The sequence below is a fragment of the Ranitomeya variabilis genome, chromosome 4 (genome assembly GCF_051348905.1).
Source record: "Ranitomeya variabilis isolate aRanVar5 chromosome 4, aRanVar5.hap1, whole genome shotgun sequence".
NCBI classification, from domain to species: Eukaryota; Metazoa; Chordata; class Amphibia; order Anura; family Dendrobatidae; genus Ranitomeya; species Ranitomeya variabilis.
The window spans coordinates 553,651,055-553,671,537 of record NC_135235.1 but is presented as its reverse complement, the minus strand read 5'-3'; the positions used below and the strand labels follow the sequence as shown (position 1 = coordinate 553,671,537).

The 20,483-nt window shown below is 46.2% G+C and overlaps 1 protein-coding gene across 2 annotated transcripts in view; it reads left to right on the top strand.

The window, feature by feature from the left end:
- Positions 1-1,726: 1,726 nt before the first annotated feature.
- Positions 1,727-20,483, top strand: part of TLK2 (tousled like kinase 2) — a 129,170-nt gene continuing 110,413 nt past the window's right edge. Inside the window, exon 1 of one of the 2 annotated variants that reach the window (XM_077252690.1) lies at positions 1,727-2,322. The gene's annotated coding sequence lies outside the window, so the exon portion shown is untranslated. The remainder of the gene's footprint in view (positions 2,323-20,483) is intronic. The other variant, XM_077252689.1, reaches the window with a different exon arrangement.

Sequence of the window (20,483 nt, the reverse complement as noted above, 5' to 3'; positions counted from 1 at the left end):
AATAAACCAAAAAAATAATAGAATAAAAATATATATGATTTTATTGAATGATAATATTAAAAACATGAAATAGCAGGGAAACCGAAAAAGACATCAAAATACCATAGTATAGAGAAAAACATTATTAGGAAAACTGACCAAAAATCATGGTTCAATATCAAAAAATCCCTTCTAAAAAATCTTTATAAAGTGCAAAAAGAGACTTAAAGGACAAAAAAATGTGTCCAAAGATAAAGTGTATAAAGAGCATAAGAGAAAGGCCAATGGTCAGTAACATGTAGCTCATGTGACTCCAATGTACGTGACTCCTTCAGAAAGCCATTGGAGCAATTTTTAATACTGAAATTCAATAAAATCATATATATTTTTCTTCTATGATGCTTTTGGTTTATTCACATTCTTTGAGTAGGTTCATATTGGTGTTTTTGTGAATATCTGAAACTTATGTGGTTTCATTAGAGTGAGTTTATCTCCCATTGGTTGTTGTTTTGATGATAAAGAAACAAGACAGAAGAATCGACGCCTTTGAAATGTGGTGCTGGAGAAGGATGTTATCAGCACCATGGATGGCAAGAACCAATCAATTTTGGAACAGATCAAGCCAAACATGTCACTCAAAGAAAGGATCACCGAGCTGCGACTTGCCTACATTGGACACATCATGCCAAGAGGGCAATCACTGGAGAACATCATGGTCAGGCGAAAAGAAGGAACAAGGAGAAAAGGAATACCAGCAACCCAATGGCTTGGAGAAGAGCCTGGTGGACATATCTGGGCTTGCACAAGACTGGTCTTCCTACGTAGCTTTCATCCATGGCTCGAGATTGAGCAGAAGGCCGTTTAATAATAAAACAAGCGACTTTCTCAGGGTTCCCGTCCATCAGCCATAGATTACTGACATGACCGATGGACAGGGTTCTGCCAACTCCCTAGAGATGCTGTCACCAGAGGAAGGAGCCGGCCTGTTGCTCTCCAAAGGCCGGTGCTGCTGTTCGGTGGGGTAATAAGGTGACCACAGGCGCGCTCGGCCTAATGAAAAGTGTTTTATGGCCAAAAGCTGTGAAACAATATACACACTCGGCATCACCAGAACAGCTCGCTTTAAAATGATTTTGCATTCTATTTTATCCAGTGCACACTGTAGAGTCGCCCTGGGAAACATGGCCGAGCTGTGGTTTTATTTTATCTCCCATATAAAAATGGGAGAAAGTTATTAGAGTTGCAGGTCCCCAATATGGCGCCTTCGGCTGTGCAGTGTCATCTGTATCCTGCAGGAGGCGGAGCTGCCAGGAGCAGCACACGATGAGCAATCACCCAATACCTGGGTCAGGTAAGCCACACCTGTCCAGAACAGAGCCTTCCCATAATTCTTTTCACCTACTCCCACGCCCATTGGTTGAATTGGTAGAAGTGGGCGTTTGTCTCACGTTCCTCTACTAGCCAATTCTCTCCTCGAATTCGGCCTCACAAGACCACGTGACTCCAAGTGACTCATAACAGTCCACCTGACTCATGTAAACCAATCATCTTCTAGCTCTTTTTTTCCTCACAACGCGGTAGGTGGGGTAGTTGTGACTCCTCCCCTGGGCAGCTCCCAGCCAATCACATTGCATCTTTCTCGGCTTCTCTTTGCAGGCGTGGCCGTCTGGACTTTACCCACATGTCTGGTTTTAACCAATCGTTAGTCGGAGTTTCTCCTCCCCTCGGAGGGCGGGAAGCGGTGCGCGTTTCCCTGTTAGATGCGCGCCCCCGGCGCCTTGGCGCGTTTTTCTTTCCACTGTGAACGCGCCTTGTGCTCCGGATCTCGCGAGAAATCCAGCGGTTTCACTATCGTGTTTACACTAATTAAACCCATTACCCCCCGATAATCCGAACCGAGCCGATCCGGATTAAGTCGGGCGGGTGGTTCCGGAGCGGATCCGATCCCTTCGGGCAGAAAATCAACTCACGTTCTCTCCACCCCCCGACCCCCCTTTTATCAGTCGCCCCTGTCTGACGTAAAATACTCAAATTTTTTTTTCAATATTTGGTGACGTAAAATATCGCCTTCTCCAGGTGGGGAAACAATCCTGTCCCCGGGGTGGGGGGGCCTTCTGGAATTTTCCTCCCCCGCCCCCCATGAGCGGACTCCCCGCACTAGTGAGGTGCGGCGCCGGGGTCCGCGACTAGGAAAGCCCGAGGATTTGCGGCCTAGTGACGGGAGAGTGCAGAAACACGACGGAGGAGGAAGGTGAGGCCGCGAGGAAAGGCCGCATCCCCCGTCAGGGGCCCCGAGGCGGGAGATACCCCAAGGTCTGGGGGCAGAAATACCGAGGGCAGGAGGTAAGAAGCGAGGAGGGCCAGGGGACAGCAGGGCCTACCTGCCGGGGGCCACACACCGGGCGGCCAGGGAATACCCCGGGCTCAGGGACTTGGCTGCGATACCTGCGGCTGAGATACACTGAGGGATGTCATTGTGTCCACTGTGGGATATAGTGTGTAATATAGGAATGGCCGGAATACAGTGTGTATATACTATGTATCATGGGGAAAATGGGGGCTAACTGCTGGGAAAGAGGGGCTACACGTATACCTGCGGCTGAGATACACCGAGAGATGTCATTGTGTCCACTGTGGGATATAGTGTGTAATATAGGAATGGCCGGAATATAGTGTGTATATACTATGTATCATAGGGGGTAAGTGGGGGCTAACTGCTGGGAAAGAGGGGCTACACGTATACCTGCGGCTGAGATACACCGAGAGATGTCATTGTGTCCACTGTGGGATATAATGTGTAATATAGGAATGGCCGGAATATAGTGTGTATATACTATGTATCATAGGGGGAAAGTGGGGGCTAACTGCTGGGAAAGAGGGGCTACACGTATACCTGCGGCTGAGATACACCGAGAGATGTCATTGTGTCCACTGTGGGATATAGTGTGTAATATAGGAATGGCCAGAATATAGTGTGTATATACTATGTATCATAGGGGGAAAGTGGGGGCTAACTGCTGGGAAAGAGGGGCTACACGTATACCTGCGGCTGAGATACACCGAGAGATGTCATTGTGTCCACTGTGGGATATAGTGTGTAATATAGGAATGGCCGGAATATAGTGTGTATATACTATGTATCATAGGGGGAAAGTGGGGGCTAACTGCTGGGAAAGAGGGGCTGCACATATACCTGCGGCTGTGATACACCGAGAGATGTCATTGTGTCCACTGTGGGATATAGTGTGTAATATAGGAATGGCCGGAATATAGTGTGTATATACTATGTATCATAGGGGGAAAGTGGGGGCTAACTGCTGGGAAAGAGGGGCTGCACGTATACCTGCGGCTGTGATACACCGAGAGATGTCATTGTGTCCACTGTGGGATATAGTGTGTAATATAGGAATGGCCGGAATATAGTGTGTATATACTATGTATCATAGGGGGAAAGTGGGGGCTAACTGCTGGGAAAGAAGGGCTACACGTATACCTGCGGCTGAGATACACCGAGAGATGTCATTGTGTCCACTGTGGGATATAGTGTGTAATATAGGAATGGCCGGAATATAGTGTGTATATACTATGTATCATAGGGGGGAAGTGGGGGCTAACTGCTGGGAAAGAGGGGCTACACGTATACCTGCGGCTGAGATACACCGAGAGATGTCATTGTGTCCACTGTGGGATATAGTGTGTAATATAGGAATGGCCGGAATATAGTGTGTATATACTATGTATCATAGGGGGGAAGTGGGGGCTAACTGCTGGGAAAGAGGGGCTACACGTATACCTGCGGCTGAGATACACCGAGAGATGTCATTGTGTCCACTGTGGGATATAATGTGTAATATAGGAATGGCCGGAATACAGTGTGTATATACTATGTATCATGGGAAAATGGGGGCTAACTGCTGGGAAAGAGGGGCTGCACATCTACCTGCGATGCCTGCGGCTGAGATACACCGAGAGATATCATTGTCCAGTAGTGTATATACTATGTATCAAAGGGGGAAAGGGGGGCTACATATCTGCCTGCGATACCTGCGGATGAGATACACCGAGAGATGTCATTGTCCACGGTGTACTATAGGGTATATACTATGTATCATTGGGGAAAGGGGGCCTACATATCTGCCTGCGATACCTGCGGCTGAGATACACCGTGGACAATGACACCTCTCGGTGTAATATAGTGTATATACTATGTATCATAGGGGGAAAGAGGGGCTACATAGCTGCCTGAGATACACTGAAAAGTGTAATTGTGCATGGTGTAATATAGTCTCTTTTCTATGTTTCGTAGGAGTAAAGTGGAGGTTAACACTGCTGGGAAAGGGGGGCTACACAGCTGCCTGCGATACTTGCAACTGAGATACACTGAGATGTCATTGTCCATTGTGCAATATAGTGTATATGCTATGGGCCATAGGGGAAAGTGGGGGCTAACACTGCTGGGAAAGGGGGATACATATCCGCCTGTGTCGCTGAGATACACCGAGAGATGTCATTGTCCACTGTGGGATATAATGAGTAATATAGGAATGGCCGGAATATAGTTTGTGTATATACTATGTATCATAGGGGGAAATTGGGGGCTAACTGCTGAGAACGTGGGCTACATATCTACCTGAGGCAGAGATAAACTGAGAGGTGTCATTATCCACAATATAATATAGTGTGTATACTATGTGTCATATGAGTAAAGTGGGGGTTAACACTGCTGGGAATGTGGGGCTACACAGCTGGCTGAGATACACTGAGAGGTGTCATTGTCCAATGTGGGATATAGTGTGTAATATATATACTGGCCATTCCTATGCTATGTATCATAGGGGGAAAGTGGGGCTACACATCCGCCTGCGGTGCTGAGATACACTGAGAGGTGTCATTGTCCATGGTGGGATATAGCATGTAATATAGGAATGGCTGGTATACGTAAACATAATAGGTTTCATAGGAGGAAAATGGGGACTGTCACAAGGTGCAAGGAATTGCAATCTATAGGATTTGCAATAGGAAAAATCGTATTGAAATCACTTGCGGGAAGAATCTGATGAAAATAGCCTGAAGCTTGAATCTGCAAAGTGGTCTTTAAGGCTATGTGCCTACGTTGCAGAATGTTTGCAGAATTTTCCTTATCAAAACCGGACTCCTTTCGCAGGAAATCTGCTCGCGTTTTTTTCCGGAGCGTCCCAGTACAATTATGTAGCTGCAAAATCGCTGAAATTCTACAAAATTAATTAACATGCTGTGTTTTTTTTTTTTTTTCTGCGATGCGGTTTGTTTGTTTTTTGGGAAAAAAATGAAGCATGGACACAACAATGCAGAATTAAAAATAATGGGATAGGTTTAGTAAGCGGTTTTAAGCGTTTTCACAGCAAAAACACGCAACGTGTGCACATAGCCTAATTGTTCTTTGTTGCATCTAATCACCCTCAATTTTAGGCTACACTCACACATCTGTTTATCTGTGTGCCATTTAGGCTACGTTCACATTATCGTTGTGCGACGCATCGTCGGGCGCCGCTGCGTCGCCACATGCGTCATGCGCCCCTATATTTAACATGGGGGCGCATGGACATGCGTTGCATTTGCGTTTTGTGACGCATGCGTCGCTGCGGCGCACGCGTCAGGGCGCACAGGACGCAGCAAGTTGCATTTTTTGTGCGTCCAAAATCAAGCAAAAAAAGGACGCATGCGTCACAAAACGCTGCGTTGTGCATGCGTTCACATTTGCGTTGTGCGTTGCGTCGCCGACGCTGCGGCACACAACGCAAATGTGAACGTAGCCTTATTTTTAGATGGACTTGACATTAGTTCCATGGAACTCCTTGGGTCATTCACACATCTATATTTTTTTTTTTTTTTTTTTTTACGGATAAGTGTCTGTTCCGTTAAACTTTGAGCATGTCTCATTTTAAAACATTTTTGCTGATATGTTCGGCTTTTAGTCTATGGGGATCTTTATCAAAAGCATAAAAAATTGAAGGAATCCCTTTTATATTTTGGGTGGGAGAATAGCTTAGACTGTCTACTTTCAGTATTTAAAAGTGGGTGACACATGGGGAAAAAATTGACCTTTTTTGATGAAAATAAAAAAAGCAGAAATGGATGTGTAGCTTTCTGTTGCTCTTCAGTTTAGACATATCTTGCACTACTAGGCTATGTGCACACGATGTGGATTTGCTGCGGATCCGCAGCGGATTTTTCCGCGCAGAAACACTGCAGATCCGCACTGTGATGTACAGTACAATGTAAATGAATGGGATAAAAAAAATAGCTGTGTGGAAAAATCAGTGTGGAATTTCTGCGGATTTCAAAGAAGTGCATGTCACTTCTTTTGTGCGGATCTGCAGCATTTCTGCACCCCTCCATGTTAAAAATCTGCAGTGGCAAAAAACGCAGAAAATCCGCACAAAATCTGCATCAATTCCGCATAAAAACCGCACAAAATCCGCGGCTGCGGATTCTGCCAGGAGATGCGGATTTTGTGCAGAAAATTCTGCACCTCTTTTCCTACGTGTGCACATAGCCTTAGGGTATGTGCACACGTTGCAGATTTGGCCCTGTGGATCCGCAGCAGTTTTCCATGCAGTGTACAGTACCATGTAAACCTATGGAAAACACAAACCGCTGTGCACATGCTGTGGAAAATTCTGCGCAGAAACGCAGCGGATTATTTTCTGCAGCATATCAATTCTTTGTGCCGAAACGCAGCATTTCTGCACCCATTGACTATACATTGACTATACATTGAGTAAGGCATGACAATCCGCAAGAAATCTGCAACCATTTTGGCCTGCGTTTTCTGCCAAGAGATGCGGATTCTGTGTGGAAAAATCCGCAGACAAATCCGCAACGTGTGCACATAGCCTTAAGATGGTACCGCATGCTTTTTTTTTTATGGCACATTTTCATTTTTGGTATGCACAATATATGTATGAAAATAGCATGGCACACATCACAGATTCGTGGCTGTTTTTTTTTTATTTTTATTTTTTTGTAAATCCGCTCAAGTGAATATTGGCAACAGCTTGTGAATGAACAAGGTTCCATTTTCTTGTTTTTGGACTTTTGCACCTTGCTAATCTTTATTTCCCATTGCTTCTATAGCACCTATGTACACTGCAGCGCTGTACAGAGTTTAACCACTTTCATCACTCCATGCCCCCAATATGTTCCCCATTTTAGACACACTAGTAATCCAGTTGACATTTTATTTATTTTGAACTTTGGTGGAAATCAAATGGAACTGTAGCAGATACAGGGAGAACATGCAAACTACTTGTAGATGTTGGCGTTAGTTGTATTCGACCCTGGGGCTACAAAACCGTGGCAATTGCTGCAAATGACCCTAATGGAAGAACAGGCAGGGTGCCTGTATGCCGGCCTTCAGGCTGTGGAAGCGCCGTTCGCAGGTCCTGGGGCCTTCGCGGGCGTCGGGTCAGCGCAGTCAGGAGTCCTGTGGCTCTTCTGCGGCTGCCACGCCGCTCTCTGCCCCCTCTGCTGCTGCCTTCGGCCCTGGGCCTAGCTTCCGGGTGCGCGGCAGGCGTTGCGCGCAGGGCACGCTGGGAATGGGCGTGCCCGTGTGACGTCAGTGCTGCGCGCCGGATCCAAGATGGGAGCGCCCATAGACAAACGCTGGCCGGGTCACAGGGCTTTTCTGGCGGTCTCCCGGAGGGCGCAGAGGCGGGGGAGGAGCGACTTCTGAACCGGATGAGGCGGTGAGCAGAGTGGATCACCCTTTAAAAGGTGGAGAGTCCACGGTGGAAGTGCTCACATCTACAGAGCTCCATTATGGAGGATTGTATGGAGCAGCAGCCACAACAGCCATTACTACAGCAGCAGCAGCAAGAGATCTTACCAGGTGCTATGTCTGGTCACCAGCATACTAAGAGGAAAAGCGGCAGTCGCCCGGATCCTCAGCTTCTAGGAGGGATGTTGTCCGTACTCCAGATCGGCCTCGAAATCCGGTACCCTTGAGTATCAGCGGGTGGTGCGTGATCTTCGTGAATGTCACATTGGTGGTAATGGGCTACATTTCTCTGCTTACTTGCCAGGCGCCGAGGAAGGCTAGTGCCAAGTCAAAGAACAAAGAATATGCCCTCTGTAAAGTCCAATAGCAGAAAAGCCTCTGTGCGGACTGTATCCAAAAGACTATTCAGGCTGAATCCCCTGGCTTTGCCTCTAGCCTCAGGGCCATGATTAGGGCAGAGGTTAAAGGGTCTTGAAAATCAGTCTTTAAAAAGAAAAGTAGCAAAAGCCTAGAGACTGTTTCAGATTCTGGTGCCTCTCAGTCTAGGGAGGAATATCAAGAGGAACCTCTGTCTCCCTTTTCATCCTCTTCCATGTCCTCTGGCTCCTCTTCAGATACCGATGTTTGGGGTCGACCATGCTTTTTAACTGAGAACACAGATAAACTGGTGAAATCAGTTAGGGCTACAATGGGCCTTAAGGATGAGAAAGCATCTATATCGGTAGAGAACGTTATGTTTAGTGGTTTGGAGGAGAAAAGGAAGTGTACTTTCCCAGTTAATGCTAAAGTAAAAGCCCTTATAGAAAGAGTGGAAGAAGCCTGAGAAGTCTGGTAGCCTTCCCTCAGCTTCTAAGAGACGGTATCCCTTTGAGGAAAAGGATTCAGAAGTATGGGATAAAGTCCCTAAGATTGATGGTGCGGTGGCTAGGTCATCTAAAAAGTCATCCCTACCCTTAGAGGATTCGGGCGTCCTAAGAGACCCTTTAGACAAAAAAGCGGATGCTTTTTTGAAACATACCTGGGAGGCAGCCGCAGGAGGTCTAAAACCGGCAATTGCCGGAACGTGTGTTGCCCGCTCCCTTATGGTCTGGCTGCAACAAATAGAGGATCAGTTGAAATCTAAGGTGCCGAGAGAAGAGGTCCTAGCCAATATGGCAATGGCACAAGGAGCGGCATCTTTCATAGCAGATTCCTCAGCAGACCCTGTAAGACTAGCAGCTAGGGCAGTGGGATTGTCTAACTCAGCAAGACGTGCCTTGTGGTTAAAGGGGTGCCCAGGGGACTTACCCTCAAAAATAGACTTTGTTCCATCCCGTGCGACGGCAAATTCCTCTTTGGTCAGAAGCTGGAGGACATTTTAGAAAAAGCAGGCGACAAGAAAAAAGGTTTTCCTCGCTTTCCGGTGGATATTAGAAGGCCTTATTTTCAGAGAGGAAAATTTAAGAGGTCGCCCCCCGGGAGATAGAAGGAACTGGGACTATAGAGATAGAAAAGGATCTGGGTACATGTTTAAGGGACCCTCCACATCAGCAAAAAAAACCCTCCCAATGACGCCAAGCCAGAAGTAGGGGGAAGGCTCTCTTTCTTTCTCCACGCCTGGATAAGTATTTCCCCCAGTCATTGGGCATTGAGTGTCGTCAGCGACGGACTAAAAATAGACTTTATTCATCCACCTCGACAGACTTTTGTGTTGACACCACACAGAAAATTTCCGGAGGAACAGCTAGCTCTGGAAACAGAAGTTTTGGGGCTAGTTCTAAAACGGGTCCTAGTAGAAGTTCCAAGGGAAGAGGAGGGAAAAGGTTTTTATTCCCCTCTCTTTTTGATAAGAAAACCAGATGGCTCGCTAAGGACTATTGTCAACTTAAGGAAACTCAATGGGTTGGTGGTAAATTACTCCTTCAAGATGGAGTCGGTGAACTCAGCAATAAAGATGCTGTTCCCGGACTGCTTCATGGCAGCTATAGACTTAAAAGACGCTTACTACCATGTCCCAATTCATCGGGACTATCAAAAATTTCTGAGGGTAGCAGTGTTTGTCCAAGGGCAACTCAAACACTACCAGGATGCTGCCCTTCTGTTTGGTCTATCAATAGCGCCAAGAATATTCACAAAATTAATTAATGTCAGAGGTCATGTCCTTCCTCCGTTCCCGGGACATAGTCATTGTCCCGTACCTAGACGACTTCCTTGTAATAGGCAGATCAGTGGATCACTGTCTTGCACAAATAGAGGAGGTGACTACGACCCTAGCAATATTAGGTTATTAGGTTGGAAAATAAATGTCGCCAATCGAGGTTTAACACCAGAGAGTTCAGTCCTTCCTGGGGTTGGTTCTGGACTCCACGCGCCAAGTATCCAAAATACAAAGTCTTGTGGAATTGGCGATACATCAGCCTGTAATGACACTGAGGAAGGCGATGTCCCTGTTAAGGTCACTAACATCCTGTATTCCTGCTGTAAAATGGGCACAGTTGCAATTACAGTTGGAGGTCCTGTCAACACAAAGATTGTTAAAAGGGCGTTTGGAGGGAAAAGTACACCTTTCAGTAGGCGTCAGAGATTCCCTAATCTGGTGGTCGGTAAGGGATCACGTGACCTCAGGGGTTCAGTGGCTAACTACGATAGAAGACGTGATCACAACGGACGCGGGTGGCACAGCATGGGGTGCACATCTAGGGACCCTTTCGATACAGGGGTCCTGGTCCCATACAGAAACACATCAGACATCCGATGTAAAAGAGTTATGGGCTGTAGAAAAGGCAGTACGACATTTCCTTTCTATCCTTCAGGGTCGTCATACCAGAGTTATGTCCGACAATTACGCAGTGGTAGCCTATATCAACCATCAGGGGGAACAATGTCCCTTTCTCTTATGGGGGCAACATCTGTTCTTCAGTTAGCAGAATCCCACCTACTGTCCCTCACAGCTCTGCACATAAAGGGGGTCGAAAACGCGAAAGAAGACTACCTATGTCGCAAAAGGCTAAGACAGGGAGAATGGTCGCTGAGTCCCAGGGTATTCCTACAGATAGTACAGGCCTGGGGCAAACCGATAATAGACTTATTTGCCACTCTTAACAACAGGAAAGTGGAGAGGTTCTGCTCGTTAGACCCGAGGGGGAACCCGTTTGCAGTAGATGCCCTTCAAATACCGTGGAAATTCAGCCTCGCTTATGTGTTTCCACCAATAGCATTAATTCCGGTAGTAGTAAGGAAGATCAGAATGGAGCAGGCGAGATTGATTCTGATTGCTCCATTTTGTCCGAAAAGACCATGGTTTTCCCTCCTAAGACAAATGTCGGTAACCGATCCATGGATTCTACCTGAGGTTCCGGACCTGCTTACCCAGGGACCAGTATGCCACTCTCAAGTGAAGGGCTTCCATCTGGCAGCCTGGAATTTGAGAGGGCATTACTAAGCCGACAGGGATTCTCGCCAGAGCTAGTCTCCACCCTGTTGAGAAGTAGGAAGCAGATTACATCGAGAATGTATGGTAGGACATGGAAGAGGTTCCTAGAGTTTTTAGGACAACCTTTGTTGGATGAAGCTCCTGTGGGTGCTATTTTAGAGTTTCTACAAGCAGGCTTACAACTAGGGTTGGCAACCAATACGCTTAAAGTTCAAGTGTCAGCGTGAGGAGCTTTATATAATTGTAATTTAGCCTCCAATAAGTGGGTATCCCGTTTCATTAAATCATGTAGTAGGTCTAGACCTGTAATAATTCAGAAAATTCCTCCCTGGGATTTGAATCTGGTTTTAGATGCTATAACTAGAAGTCCTTTTGAGCCTTTGCAAGAGTTATCGGTAAAATTTCTCACTCTCAAAACAGTGCTACTGGTAGCTTTAACGTCTGCACGTAGGGTGAGTGACTTGCAAGCCCTGTCCGTTTGTCCTCCATACACACAGATATATGACGACAAGGTGGTTCTAAGACCAGATCCGGCTTATCTACCTTAGGTAGTTCTTAAATTTCATAGGAGTCAAGAGATTATATTACCCTCATTTTGTGTTAATCCTAGAAATCCAGGTGAGGAAAAGTTTCATACTCTTGACGAAAGGAGGTCTGTGTTACAGTACATATCCTTAACCAGTCAGTGGAGGAAAGATCAGTCTCTATTTGTAGCTTTCCAGGGTAGCAGGAAAGGTCATGGGGTGTCCAAAGGTACTATTGCCAGATGGATTAGGGAGGCCATTAGCTTACCTATGCTGCATGTGGCGTTCCGGTCCCTGAAGGCATCAAAGCTCACTCCACCAGAGCCATGGCTACTTCCTGGGCTGAAAAAGCAGAGGTATCGATTTGATCAGATATGTAAGGCCGCTACCTGGTCCTCACCGTCTACCTTCTTTTAACACTACCGACTGAATTTATCTTCCTCCACTGACCTTACCTTTGGTAGAAGGGTGCTGCAAGCGGTGGTCCCTCCCTAAGGTGTTCCTGTCTCCAAAAATCTCTCAGGCGTGCTGTCATGGGAGACGGGAAAACACCAAGGTTACTTACCTGTAGCCGTTTTTTCCGGAGCCCATGACAGCACCTGTATATTCCCTCCCCTTTTTTCACCCTTTGGTGCGCACTTTTAATTGGGTGGTTTTTTTTGTAGTTATTATAATGTGGTGGTAGATTGCCATGTGAACTAACCAAGGGGGCCTCTCCTGCTCTGAAAACCAACTGAAGCGAGGGAGAGGTACCGCCCTTTTATTTCAGTAGGTTTCCTGTCCTGACTGGGCGGATCCCCTCTCTCAGGTGTGCTGTCATGGGCTCCGGAAAAACCAGCTACCGGTAAGTAACCTTGGTGTTTTTCAGCTCTAAATATTAGAATGAGAATCCTGAAGTCTCATGTACACTATGCTTATTTGTGACTAGCAGACTTAAATCTGCAGCATGTCAATTCTTTCAGCGTTTTTGCTGCAGATTTCACCCATAAAAATGAGTGTGAAAAAATCTGCACTAAAAACTCAAGAAAAATAGTGCATTTTTCTTGCAAAGAGATGCAGAAATGGTGCAGACATTTCTGCTTAAATACTTAACGTGTGCCCATAGCCTATCACCAGTAAAGGTATCCTCCCAATGTAAACTGAATGTTTTTCTGTTCCAGTCACCAGTTGGCTGTAACTTTAGTGTTGTATTCATGTGCTATGGATGAAAATTTTAGTGACGTGTCTGAAGATGCCACTGAAGGATATAGGAGTCTCCTTCTTCTAAAGCCGGTGTCACATTTGGGGTATGTTTCCACGGCCCGGATATGCAGCACTTTGGACGCAGCAGATACCCTCTTCGTCCAAAGCGCTGCCGGCTATTGTACGCGCTGTGATTTTGCATGTGTTTATTGAACACATGCGGAATCACCGCGCACTATACATAGACTGTGTAATTTATCTTGCGGAGACTGAGCTTCTCCGCAAGATAAATAGACATGCTGTGATCTATAAAGATGCGCCGCATGTGCGTATATGCAGGTCTGCGACCTGCGTATTTGAACGCATAGTGGAGATGGGATTTCATAAAATCCCATCCGCTATCCTGTAACATCTGGCCGCTGCTGGTTGGACGCTGCGGCTGTACGCAGTGCCCAATCCGCAGCGTTTCCTGACCGTGGAAACCTACCCTTGCGAGTGCAATGCGAGAAACTCGCGCATCAATACCCAGCACTACCGCAGGCGGTTCAAACCGGAGCGTTCAGCTGCTTAGAAATACATGCAGCCGCACACTCCGGTCCCGAGTGTCGGCGGCAGTGCCGGGTATTGATGTGAGACTCGCGCGAGTTTCTTGCATTACACACGCAAGTGTGACCCCGGCCTAAGGGTACTGTCACACATTGGCACTTTGATCGCTACGATGGTACGATCCGTGACGTTCCAGCGATATCCATACGATATCGCTGTGTCTGACACGCAGCAGCGATCAGGGACCCTGCTGAGAATCGTACGTCGTAGCAGATCGTTTGGAACTTTCTTTCGTCGCTGGATCTCCCGCTGTCATCGCTGGATCGTTGTGTGTGACAGCGATCCAGCGATGCGTTCGCTTGTAACCAAGGTAAACATCGGGTTACTAAGCGCAGGGCCGCGCTTAGTAACCCGATGTTTACCGTGGTTACCAGCGTAAAAGTAAAAAACAAACAAACAGTACATACTTACATTCCGGTGTCTGTCCCCCGGCGTTCTGCTTCTCTGCATTGTGAGCGCCGGCCGGCCGGAAAGCGAGAACAGCGGTGACGTCACCGCTGTGCTTTCCGGCTGGCGCAGACACAGTGAAGAGAAGCAGAACGCCGGGGGACAGACACCGGAATGTAAGTATGTACTGTTTGGTTTTTTTTACTTTTACGCTGGTAACCACGGTAAACATCGGGTTACTAAGCGCGGCCCTGCGCTTAGTAACCCGATGTTTACCCTGGTTACCCGGAGCCTTCGGCATCGTTGGTCGCTGGAGAGCTGTCTGTGTAACAGCTCCCCAGCGACCACACAACCACTTACCAACGATCACGGCCAGGTCGTATCGCTGGTCGTGATCGTTGGTAAATCGTTTAGTGTGACAGTACCCTTAGACATACCCACTAACTGGAAATGGCACTCACATTAACCGAATGTCCGCCAAACCAGTCAACATAGACTGGTTTTGCCAACAGTCTGTGTACAAATAATTATCAAGGGAGTTAAGGATCTGACATGTCTGACTTTGGACTGCCAATCCTTTTGTTCTCTTAACTAATCCAGAGGTCAGTGCATCAGTGGCTTTTTCATAGAGAACACGGGAGTGCTTAGCATAGCAAACGCTCCTATGTATTGGACATGTGATGAGATAGGTACTAGCCGAACCAACATTCGTCTGACAGCTATCTAATGTGTTAGGGGCTTTAGGCCTTTTTACATATGCCAATGAGCAAGCAAACATGGGTGTGTATGAATATATGCTCCCAACCCTTGGTCCGTGTAAACTCTTTCACCAGTCACACGAGGGAATGCATTCTTGTCACTTATTAGCAACTTTCATGTGGGTATTAAAATCATTATTGGTAGGAGGCACATTGTCCCATGTAAAGAGCGCTGTGCTGCCGATCGCAGTGAAACTGTGTGAAAGATCGCACTAACCTCCAGTGTGGATAACACAGGTCAACAAAAAAAATTTTTTTTTCTGGTGTCCAAAATATTTTAACCCCTTCCCGACCTTTGACGCATACGCTGCGTCATGAAAGTCTGTGCCAATCCGACCTATGACGCAGCGTATGCGTCATGGAATGATCGCGTCCCTGCAGATCGGGTGAAAGGGTTAACTCCGATTTTACCCGATCTGCAGAGACAGGGGCAGTGGTGCTTCAGCCCAGGGGGGGTGGCTTCACCCCCCCGTGGCTACGATCGCTCTGATTGGCTGTTGAAAGTGAAACTGCCAATCAGAGCGATTTGTAATATTTCACCTAAAAAACTGGTGAAATATTACAATCCAGCCATGGCCGATGCTGCAATATCATCGGCCATGGCTGGAAATACTCAAGTGACCCCCCCCACACCCACCGATCGCCCCCCCAGTACTCCGTTATGGGGTCCGGTCCCCTCCGTCCGCCTGCCGTCTCCCCCGTCCTCCTGTCCGCTCCCTCCTTGTTTGTATTCACCCCCCCTGTGCTCCGATTACCCCCCCTGTGCTCCGATCCACCCCCCCCACCACCCCTTCATACTTACCGATCCTCCCGGTGTCCGTACGTCTCCTCGCTGGGCGCCGCCATCTTCCAAAATGGCGGGCGCATGCTCAGTGCGCCCGCCGAATCTGCCAGCGGGCAGATTCCTTACAGGTACATTTTGATCGCTGTGGTAGGTTCTATCACAGCGATCAAAATAAAAAAAATAATAAATAAACCCCCCCCCCCCCCTTTATCACTCCCATAGGGACAATAATAAAATAAAGAAATTTTTTTTTTTTTTTTCCGTTTTCCACTAGGGTTAGGGTTAGAACTAGGGGTAGGGTTAGGGTTACGGGTAGGGTTAGGGCTATGGCATGTGCACACAGTGCGGATTTGGCTGCGGATTGGCGCGGATCCGCAGCGGATTGGCCGCGGATCCGCAGCGGATTGGCCGCGGATCCGCAGCGGATTGGCCGCGGATCCGCAGCGGATTGGCCGCGGATCCGCAGCGGATTGGCCGCGGATCCGCAGCGGATTGGCTGCGAATTCGCCGCTGCGAATTCGTAGCAGTTTTCCATCAGGTTTACAGTACCATGTACACCTATGGAAAACCAAATCCACTGTGCCCATGGTGCGGAAAATTCCGTGCAGAAACGCTGCGTTGTATTTTCCGCAGCATGTCAATTCTTTGTGCGGATTCCGCAGCGTTTTACACCTGTTCCTCAATAGGAATCCGCAGGTGAAATCCGCACAAAAAAACACTGGAAATCTGCTGTAAATCTGCAGGTAAAACGCAGTGCCTTTTACCTGCAGATTTTTCAAAAATCGTGCGGATAAATCTCACACGAATCCGCAACGTGGGCACATAGCCTTAGGGTTAGGGTTGGAATTAGAGTTAGGGTTGGAATTAGGGCTAGGGTTGGAAATAGGGTTAAGATTAGGCTTGTGGTTAGGGTTACGGATAGGGTTAGGGGTGTGTTGGGGTTACAGTTGTGGTTAGGGTTGTGGTTAGGGGTGTGTTGGGATTAGGGTTGTGATTAGGGTTATGGCTACAGTTGGGATTAGGATTAGGGGTGTGTTGGGGTTAGTGTTGAAGTTAGAATTGAGGGGTTTCCACTGTTTAGGCACATCAGGGGTCTCCAAACGCAACATGGCGCCACCATTGATTCCAGCCAATCTTGCGTTCAAAAAGTCAAATGGTGCTCCCTCCCTTCCAAGCCCCAACGTGCGCCCAAACAGTGGTTTACCCCCACATTTGGGGTACCAGCGTACTCAGGACAAACTGGGCAACAACTGTTGGGGTCCAATTTCTCCTGTTACCCTTGCAAAAATAAAAAATTACTTGCTAAAACATAATTTTTGAGGAAAGAACAATTATTTTTTATTTTCACGGCTCTGCGTTATAAACTTCTGTGAAGCACTTGGGGGTTGAAAGTGCTCACCACACAACTAGATAAGTTCCTTGGGGGGTCTAGTTTCCAAAATGGGGTCACTTGTGGGGTGTTTCTACTGTTTAGGCATATCAGGGGCTCTGCAAATGCAACGTGACGCCCGCAGACCATTCCATCAAAGTCTGCATTTCAAATGCCACTACTTCCCTTCCGAGCCCCGGCATATGCCCAAACAGTGGTCTACCCCCACATATGGGGTATCAGCGTACTCACAACAAACTGGGCAACAAATATTGGGGTCCAATTTCTCCTGTTACCCTTGTGAAAATAAAAAATTGCTTGCTAAAACATATTTTTTGAGGAAAGAAAAATGATTTTTTTATTTTCACGGCTCTGCGTTGTAAACTTCTGTGAAGCACTTGGGGGTTGAACGTGCTCACCACACATCTAGATAAGTTCCTTGGGGGGTCTAGTTTCCAAAATGGGGTCAATTGTGGGGGGTTTCTACTGTTTAGGCATATCAGGGGCTCTGCACACGTAACATGATGCCCGCAGACCATTCCATCAAAGTCTGCATTCCAAAACGTCACTACTTCCCTTCCGAACCCCGACGTGTGCCAAAACAGTGGTTTACCCCCACATATGGGGTATCAGCATACTCAGGAGAAACTGGACAACAACTTTTGGGGTCCAATTTCTCCTGTTACCCTTGGGAAAATAAAAAATTGTGGGCTAAAAAATCATTTTTGAGAAAAGAAAAATTATTTTTTATTTTCATGGCTCTGCGTTATAAACTTCTGTGAAGCACTTGGGGGTTCAAAGTGCTCACCACACATCTAGATTAGTTCCTTGGGAGGTCTAGTTTCCAAAATGGGGTCACTTGTGCGGGAGCTCCAATGTTTAGGCACACAGGGGCTCTCCAAACGCGACATGGTGTCCGCTAATGATTGGAGCTAATTTTCCATTCAAAAAGCCAAATTGCGTGCCTTCCCTTCCGAGCCCTGCCGTGCGCCCAAACAGTGGTTTACCCCCACATATGGGGTATCAGCATACTCAGGAGAAACTGGACAACAACATTTGGGGTCCAATTTCTCCTATTACCCTTGGGAAAATAAAAAATTCTGGGCTAAAAATCATTTTTGAGGAAAGAAAAATTATTTTTTATTTTCACGGCTCTGCGTTATAAACTTCTGTGAAGCACCTTGGGGTTATAAGTGCTCACTATGCATCTAGATAAGTTCCTTGGGGGGTCTAGTTTCCAAAATGGGGTCACTTGTAGGGGAGCTCCAATGTTTAGGCACACAGGGGCTCTCCAAACGCGACATGGTGTCCGCTAATGATTGGAGCTAATTTTCCATTCAAAAAGTCAAATGGCACGCCTCCCCTTCCGAGCCTTGCCGTGCACCCAAACAGTGGTTTACCCCCACATATGAGGTATCGGCGTACTCAGGAGAAATTGCCCAACAAATTTTAGGATCCATTTTATCCTGTTGCCCATGTGAAAATGAAAGAATTGAGGCTAAAAGAAATTTTGTGTGAAAAAAAAGTACTTTTTCATTTTTGCGGATCAATTTGTGAAGCACCTGGGGGTTTAAAGTGCTCACTATGCCTCTAGATAAGTTCCTTGGGGGGTCTAGTTTCCAAAATGGGGTCACTTGCGGAGGAGCTCCAATGTTTAGGCACACGGGGGCTTTCCAAACGCGACATGGTGTCCGCTAACGATGGAGATAATTTTTCATTCAAAAAGTCAAATGGCGCTCCTTCCCTTCCGAGCCTTACCATGTGCCCAAACAGTGGTTTACCCCCACATGTGAGGTATTGGTGTACTCAGGAGAAATTGTCCAACAAATTTTAGGATCCATTTTATCCTGTTGCCCATGTGAAAATGAAAAAATTGAGGCTAAAATAATTTTTTTGTGAAAAAAAAAAAAGTACTTTTTCATTTTTACGGAACAATTTGTGAAGCACCTGGGGGTTTAAAGTGCTCACTATGCTTCTAGATAAGTTCCTTGGGGGGTCTAGTTTCCAAAATGGGGTCACTTGTGGGGGAGCTCCAATGTTTAGGCACACGGGGGCTCTCCAAACGCGACATGGTGTCCGCTAAAGATTGGAGCCAATTTTTCATTCAAAAAGTCAAATGGCGCTCCTTCCCTTCCGAGCCCTGCCGTGCGCCCAAACAGTGGTTTACCCCCACATATGAGGTATCAGCGTACTCAGGACAAATTGTACAACAACGTCCATGGTCCAGTTTCTCCTTTTACCCTTGGGAAAATAAAAAAATTGTTGCTAAAAGATCATTTTTGTGACTAAAAAGTTAAATGTTCATTTTTTACTTCCATGTTGCTTCTGCTGCTGTGAAACACCTGAAGGGTTAATAAACTTCTTGAATGTGGTTTTGAGCACCTTGAGGGGTGCAGTTTTTAGAATGGTGTCACTTTTGGGTATTTTCAGCCATATAGAACCCTCAAACTGACTTCAAATGTGAGGTGGTCCCTAAAAAAAATGGTTTTGTAAATTTTGTTGTAAAAATGAGAAATCACTGGTCAAATTTTAACCCTTATAACTTCCTAGCAAAAAAAAAATTTGTTTCCAAAATTGTGCTGATGTAAAGTAGACATGTGGGAAATGTTATTTATTAACTATTTTGTGTCACATAACTCTCTGGTTTAACAGAATAAAAATTCAAAATGTGAAAATTGCGATATTTTCAAAATTTTCGCCAAATTTCCGTTTTTTTCACAAATAAACTCAGAAATTATCGACCTAAATTTACCACTAACATGAAGCCCAATATGTCACGAAAAAACAATCTCAGAATCGCTAGGATCCGTTGAAGCGTTCCGGAGTTATTACCTCATAAAGGGACACTGGTCAGAATTGCAAAAAACGGCAAGGTCATTAAGGCCAAAATAGGCTGGGTCATGAAGGGGTTAATGAATTTGGGGTATTTTTGTGGTGCTGATTCTGAATATGCTATCAGTTTTGCCAGATTGGCTCAAGTTTTTGAGATTTTTGGTATCTTATTTATAGCACTTGTTGGTAAATGCGACGCATCATCTCATTAATTTCTTTGGATTAGTACTTGAACTGAGCAGTTCTCAATATAGTTTTGTGTTAATTAGTGTTCTAAAAGTTTGTTCATAGCTTGATTTTTGCACTAACTTTATGTTGTTGTCTGTTTTCCAGTGAAAAGCATGAACTCATCAAGAAGAAGTTGTCTTAACGATCCAGACTCATTCTGTTACATTTGTGGTGAATACACACTGCCAAAACATAGAAGAAACATAACAGACTTCGTAAAAAAAGTGTATTTTGCCTATTTTGGGGTTATGCTTGGGGACCAAGACAAGTTTTGGGCACCACACATAGTGTGCAAAGCATGTATCGAATTATTACGAAAATGGAGCAAAGGACAAAGAAAAAGCTTCAAATTTGGTGTTCCAATGGTGTGGAGAGAGCCAAAAAATCATCATGATGACTGTTATTTATGGTAAACACAGGTACAGGCACATCTTCACAATGAGGGACAGGCCTTCTTGCAGATTCCATGTTACTCCCATTTTCGTTTCTTATGCTTATTGAATCCTTGCACTTGCACTGCACAGAAATAACAGTCATCATGATGATTTTTTGGCTCTCTCCACACCATTGGAACACCAAATTTGAAGCTTTTTCTTTGTCCTTTGCTCCATTTTCGTAATAATTCGATACATGCTTTGCACACTGTGTGGTGCCCAAAACTTG